Below are 6,601 nucleotides of genomic sequence, written 5' to 3'. Positions count from 1 at the left end.
AAAGCATGAACCAAATCTTTTATAACATAGTGACAATAACTTGACTACAAAGTTATCACAACGCAAGGTAAGGGAAAACAAACGATCCTATTGGCTGGTTAAAGACAAGCCACAGGAAAGTTAACGATTAATCTGGTTTTTCCGTCAAAATATTTAAAACGAAGGATTCGCTTCTTCAATTAAAGCAAAGACTAAAGAGCACTGGATCAAAATGTAGAAAGAAAAAGTCAAAATGCCCAAGTAAACAAAGGCCTTGGATTGTTGAGAATGATGTTGATGCAGCTGCTGCACCAGTGGCTCAGTTTGTTGGGCATTGTGGTGTCATGCGGGAGGTCGCGGGTTCGAACCCCGGCCGGATCAACACTCAGGATCTTAAAATAACTGCTGCCTTTGTAATTTCATCTGCAAATGGTTAGACTTTCAAGTCTCCTGGTATAAGGATAATAAACCGTAGGTCACGTCTCACAAATAACTTCTATGTTCATAAGTTCCCTGTGGGGTATTAAAGAACCCACACACTATTCGATAAGAGTAGGGGATGTAGTCCCCGGTCTTGTAGCAGTCCTGCTCTTTCCAGCAGAATTGGCCGCCTTGACAGTGATGTCTCTAAAAAGGCTTACGGTGTGAGAGGCCACCTAGGCAGAAACAGCCATAAGACAAAAAGAGACTTCGCCGAGTGGAATAGAATAGAATAGAATCTTAATATAAACGTAGGACTAAGTAAGCCCCTTGAGGCGGCTAGTATATCGGATGATAATGCCCAAGGCTGAAAGATTGTCCAAAAAATGAACATTTCGCTTCTCGGACAACTGTGAAATTTTGAGTTTAATTATCTAAACATATGCAATAAAATGTCACATTCTCAATTTTGTCTATTAATAACACAAGTGCACATTGAGATGGCAATTAAATAGCTCTAAAACTTGGATGGACTTATTTGCAGTATATTCATAAAGCCGTTTAATGAACCTTTATACAGTGCCTCCATGCAGTAAAACTCAAAGGTGAATTATTCCTCAGAAACTAATGCCGAAAATAATCTATTCACATAATGCACCCCACATACAAATGTTACTCACAAAAGAATGTAGGTATGAGGTAAATACGAGGATAGAATAATTATTACTCAACATTTTTCTTCAAATTCATGGCTGACACAGACACTGTACCCTGACGCAGAAAATAGTAAAAACTTAATGCAATGCAACTTGCAGCAAATTATTACTCATCTTAAGAAATGATTAACTTGCGTGACAGTAAATATTTAATTATAATAGATATATTTAAATCGTACATTTATTTATAATCATTTACATTGTTTAGTTTGGAGCAACGATAACAATAAGGTATATAACAGGCCTCCGCCAATTATTATATCTCTTTCAATTATTTAAATTACTTTGCCTTTCTACAGTACTTTGGAAGTGTAACCTGCAGAAGTGCTTTCAGGTTGTCTCAAATACCATACCTTTTGTTTTTGCCAATACAACGATTCTTTTGGATGAATGCACGTCTTGAATCCCAAAAGCATAACAAAATATCCCTTACAGCAGTAATCTTGGCCATGTTAAAGCCAACATAGAATCTGAGTTCAGATACCAAACTTTTCATTGGGAATTGATACAAACTTAGGATGACCTTAGGACAACCTATCATTGCCATATAATACATGCATGTGCACTGTATGCTCTCAAAGAGAGAGAGAGAGAGAGAGAGAGAGAGAGAGAGAGAGAGAGAGAGAGAGAGAGAGAGAGATCGTTTCCCTTATTTCTTGGTTCCCTTTTCACTTCGGTCCGCGTTGAACGGACCAATTGAGTGTTTCGAAGAATCGTTAAATCCGCCATTTCCGATTTTGTTCGCCCGGTACACGTTGAAGGAGAATCTCGTGAGACAGTGGTCAACCCTGTCTGGGATCGCCACCGAATTTGAACGCAGGCCCTACAAGAGACAAATAGACAACTTATTTTTATTCGCCATTTACTTGCAGTTAAAGAGAGAAGCGATTCATCGTAAAGTCCCCGGGATATCCGTAAGATCCGGCCAATCCGAACCCTCCCGAGAAATTTTCGGCCAGCTCGATCAACTCATCTTGCATTGAAATATTCATGAGGTACGACCTGGCCGAAGAGTTTTCCGACCGGGACCGAAATGGCCGGGACTCGAGAACTTTCCGAAAACAAAATCGATATCATCATATCATATAAGCTCTGTAAGACAAAACTAAACTGCAAGTAGATTGTGAATGATCTATTTATAGCCGAAGAGAGAAGTTATGTGATGCAATATTCATAGCATCTCCGGGAAATCCGTGATATCCGCTTTTTCCGACCAAGCTGAGATAATAATCAAGTGTCACGTGGGACGACAGAGCGATACGAATAGCCGTAACATCCGGCCAATCCGAACCCTCCCGAGAACCTTTTTGTCGGAAAAGTCGGATTTATCGGATTTCCCGAAGATGCAACGAATATCTAACGATGTAAAACAACTTACAGTTAAATTGACAAGTTATATGATAAGATATTCATGGCATCTCCGGGAAATCCGTGAAATCTGACTTTTCCGACCCCTTCTGAGATAATAATCAAGTGTCACGTACCGAAATGGCCGGGACTCGAGAATTTTCCGAAGACAAAATCGATATCACATCATACAACCTCTGCAAAACAAGACAAAACTGCAAGTAGATTGTGAATGATCTACTTACAGCCGAAGAGAGAAATTATGTCATGCAATATTCATAGCATCTCCGGGAAATCCGTGATATCGGCCTTTTCCGACCCAGCTGAGATAATAATCAAGTGTCACGTGGGACCACAGAGCGAGACGAATAGCCGTAACATCCGGCCAATTCGAACCCTTCCGAAAACCTTTTTGTCGGAAAAGTCGGAAACCATCAATATCTGGTCAATATCCGGAGAATGGTAACAAGAATAACAATAACCATCAAACGGAAAAGTACTGGACTATTCAAAGGAAAGTTTAAACAGAACATAACTGATAATAATAATAATAATAATAACAATAATAATATGTTTTGTAAAGATATTGATAATACTTACAGTAGTAAAGAGAAGTAGACTGTTTAAATATTCATATCCCTGTGAAATCCGTCTTTCCCGTCTTCCAGTTTAGAATTGATTCAAGGGCGGACACTTGCAGTGTCACTGATTTTCGGGATGTAATACATCATGCAAAGTGCATACTTATTTGAGAAGGAAAAAGACGGATTTCACGGATTTGACGGGGATATGAATATTTAATTCTTTTTACTTCTCCTTACAACTGTAAGTATAATATATAGTATGCATTATAATAAGAAAAGTGATAGTACTTACAGTAGTAAAGAGAAGTAGATTGTTTAAATATTCATATCCCCGTGAAATCCGTCTTTCCCGTCTTCCAGTTTAGGATTAATTCAAGGGCGGACACTTGCAGTGTCACTGATTTTCGGGATGTAATACATCATGCAAAGTGCATACTTATTTGAGAAGGAAAAAGACGGATTTCACGGATTTGACGGGGATATGAATATTTAATTCTTTTTACTTCTCCTTACAACTGTAAGTATAATATATAGTATGTATTATAATAAGAAAAGTGATAGTACTTACAGTAGTAAAGAGAAGTAGACTGTTTAAATATTCATATCCCCGTGAAATCCGTCTTTCCCGTCTTCCAGTTTAGGATTAATTCAAGGGCGGACACTTGCAGTGTCACTGATTTTCGGGATGTAATACATCATGCAAAGTGCATACTTATTTGAGAAGGAAAAAGACGGATTTCACGGATTTGACGGGGATATGAATATTTAATTCTTTTTACTTCTCCTTACAACTGTAAGTATAATATATAGTATGTATTATAACAATAGTGATAGTACTTACAGCAGTAAAGATAAGCAGAATGTTTAAATATTCATATCCTCGTGAAATCTGTCTTTTCCGTTTTCCAGTTTAGGATTGATTCAAGGGTGGACACTTGCAGTGGCACTGATTTTCGGGATGCAATACATCATGCAAAGTGCATACTTATTTGAGAAGGAAAAAGACGGATTTCACGGATTTGACGGGGATATGAATATTTGACTATTTTTCTTATCTTTTCGTCTCTTATATGGCAAAACACATATAGACTTGGCCCGTTCAGGAGAAAAATGCAAATTCCACTACCTCCACGGCAATGTTTCACATTAGCGTGTGTGTGTTATAATAATGAGCCTGTTGGTTGTTAATCACTTGACCCCTTGTTAGTTGTATTCATTGTATTCATTTCGTGGCAAACCGGCTAATCACTGTTTAATTTTTTTACCCAACTGGGAATGGAACCAATTGTTTTTGGTTTGAATGAATATCATTACACGGTCGTTTGGATTCAGCCGAAAGTGTCACGAAAATGTCGCATTGTATTTCAAATAGCTTTCACACTGCATGGGCATCTCAATTCTAATCAATACCGGCAGTAGTGAGCATTTGCCCGCGGGTGTAGGCTGTTATGAGCATGTGAAAGAGAACCCCGAAAGGGATGAAACGCTGAGCGCGGGCATATAACACGAACATGAAAATTTCTCCCGATAGTGTGCATCACATTGTATTTGAAACAGTACCTCTAATGAGGCAATCGATTCTCAGAGACAGACCTTTTCGTGTGAAGCAAAAATTGACAAAGGGCAATTCTTCAGGGGGTTTAAATGTCTTTTATTTGATCAGATTTATGCTTGTCGATCTCACAAGTGCTGATGACTATTTAAAGGGCAACTTTGGCTCTCATTTTATTCGTCTCGTGATGATCAAGGATGCACCGAGCAAAACAACCAAGCAAACAGTTGAACAGCGAGGCAATTCGAGGAGCAGTTTTGGGGTACATAAGTCCCGTCGTGTCCGGAGAATGTAGTGTTATAAGTGCAAAGTGTGTGTGGAACGTGAAAGAAAAAGACCTCTCGAAATCCTGGAGGTGTATTTGCAGTAAGAGGGATTCGTGTGACGAGGCCATTTCAGGTTGGTTTGTGTTCATATTTTTCTCCCAATATTCATCTTTCCGGTCTTTTAAACCTGTATTTCCTTCTTTCAGGTATACCCAATGCAACTTTCTTTTTCAGTGCTATCGGCACACAAGAAAGAAAGGGTAATATAAAAGAAGACGAAAATTGTGACAGCGACGACGAGAACGAAGAATATGATTCTGTGCCCAGTACACAATCTGAACAATACCTTGACGGCTCTCCAACGCTTGTTAACAAATCGCTTTGGCCAGCGATCTCCTATTGGTTAGCATTGACAACGCCGAACGGTGCCCCTGCAAACCCACTAGTCGTTCATAGGGCATTACTGGAATGTGGAATTAGTGTCAAAGCAAGTCAGGTATTACAAAATATAATTATCCTTTAGGAGCTCTGTTAAGCAGGCATGGTTTGCAATTTGACAGCAGACGTTGTTTTACCTGAAATTTGTCTTACCGTCTCGAGCGTTATATCAAAAGTTTTGATCCAAGGAATTTTGTGCACTCCGACAATCAATCCATCAATCAATTTATTACTTGAGTTGGAGGCTCATAGCAAATCGTAAGACATTTTGAATAAATGGGAAACGAGAGCAAAAGTACAAAAGGTCAGAGGACCGAGCAATTTTCTTGGTACAATTGAAAAGCAAGATGAGAGCTTGATCATTCCTTCTATATGTAAGTGGTTTCACGGTTGCAATATTGAGTTATCACGCAAGCTATCTCCAACCAGATTAAAGTTTACTGTTCTGAGTTTTGCTGATTCACAAAAAACGTGTTCTGCAATATTTTTGCTGGAAAGCATGAAGGCCATGTGCAGTAACAGTGCGAACTCTGCATTCACAAGCTTTTTTTAATCGTCTCAGACTTCAGTTCTACGTATACCTCTATGAAGAAAAACAACAACAACACTAAAAGAAAAAGAAAGTGGGGAATGAGTGGTCTTCAAAAAAGGAATTATTGTCAAATGTGACTGCCAAGAATTTTTAGCGTGTACCTATAATGATAAATAGCTCTTTGACGGAAGTCTACTTTCCTAACTTTCAATGTTATAGGTCCAGTTTCAAGATGGAAGAGAATGCCCGGCCATTAACGAGCTGTATAAAGTCCTCAAAGACCACAAGAATCCATTTATGCCAGAACTCGTCGCGGCCAGCTATCAGTACAGCTACATAAAAGAATTCCGCAATTTTCTTGGTCCATCCCCCCCGTCCACCCAAGAGTTAGAAAGTGGTGGAGGAGAGAACGTCGTGCGCGTCACTTTAGTCAATACAAGGTTTCAGCTGACTTTGAGTAAAGCACTAGACAAGATGATTGAGGCAAAATTACAGATTGACAAGTTTGGGTTTCATGTCCCCGATGCAGCAGCTTTGACTTCTGAGTCTGAAGAAACGCGACTTTCGGACAAGCTCACAATCCTGATAAACGACGTCACAATTGCCATGAAGAGGCTAGACTACGCGAGTTACCGAGGCAAAGTCTATAAAAGGGACCCAAGGTCGAAGTACACCTATTCCTTCAAATGCGAAGCAAGATCTTTCATCAACACTTTGGCAACGAACGAACAATTCAAATCCAGACTCGTCCGACACATGAGAAAAGT

The sequence above is a fragment of the Montipora capricornis genome, unplaced genomic scaffold (assembly GCF_036669925.1).
Source record: "Montipora capricornis isolate CH-2021 unplaced genomic scaffold, ASM3666992v2 scaffold_396, whole genome shotgun sequence".
Classification (NCBI taxonomy): domain Eukaryota; kingdom Metazoa; phylum Cnidaria; class Anthozoa; order Scleractinia; family Acroporidae; genus Montipora; species Montipora capricornis.
The sequence above is the reverse complement of the archived record's forward strand: the minus strand, read 5'-3'. Positions refer to the sequence as shown.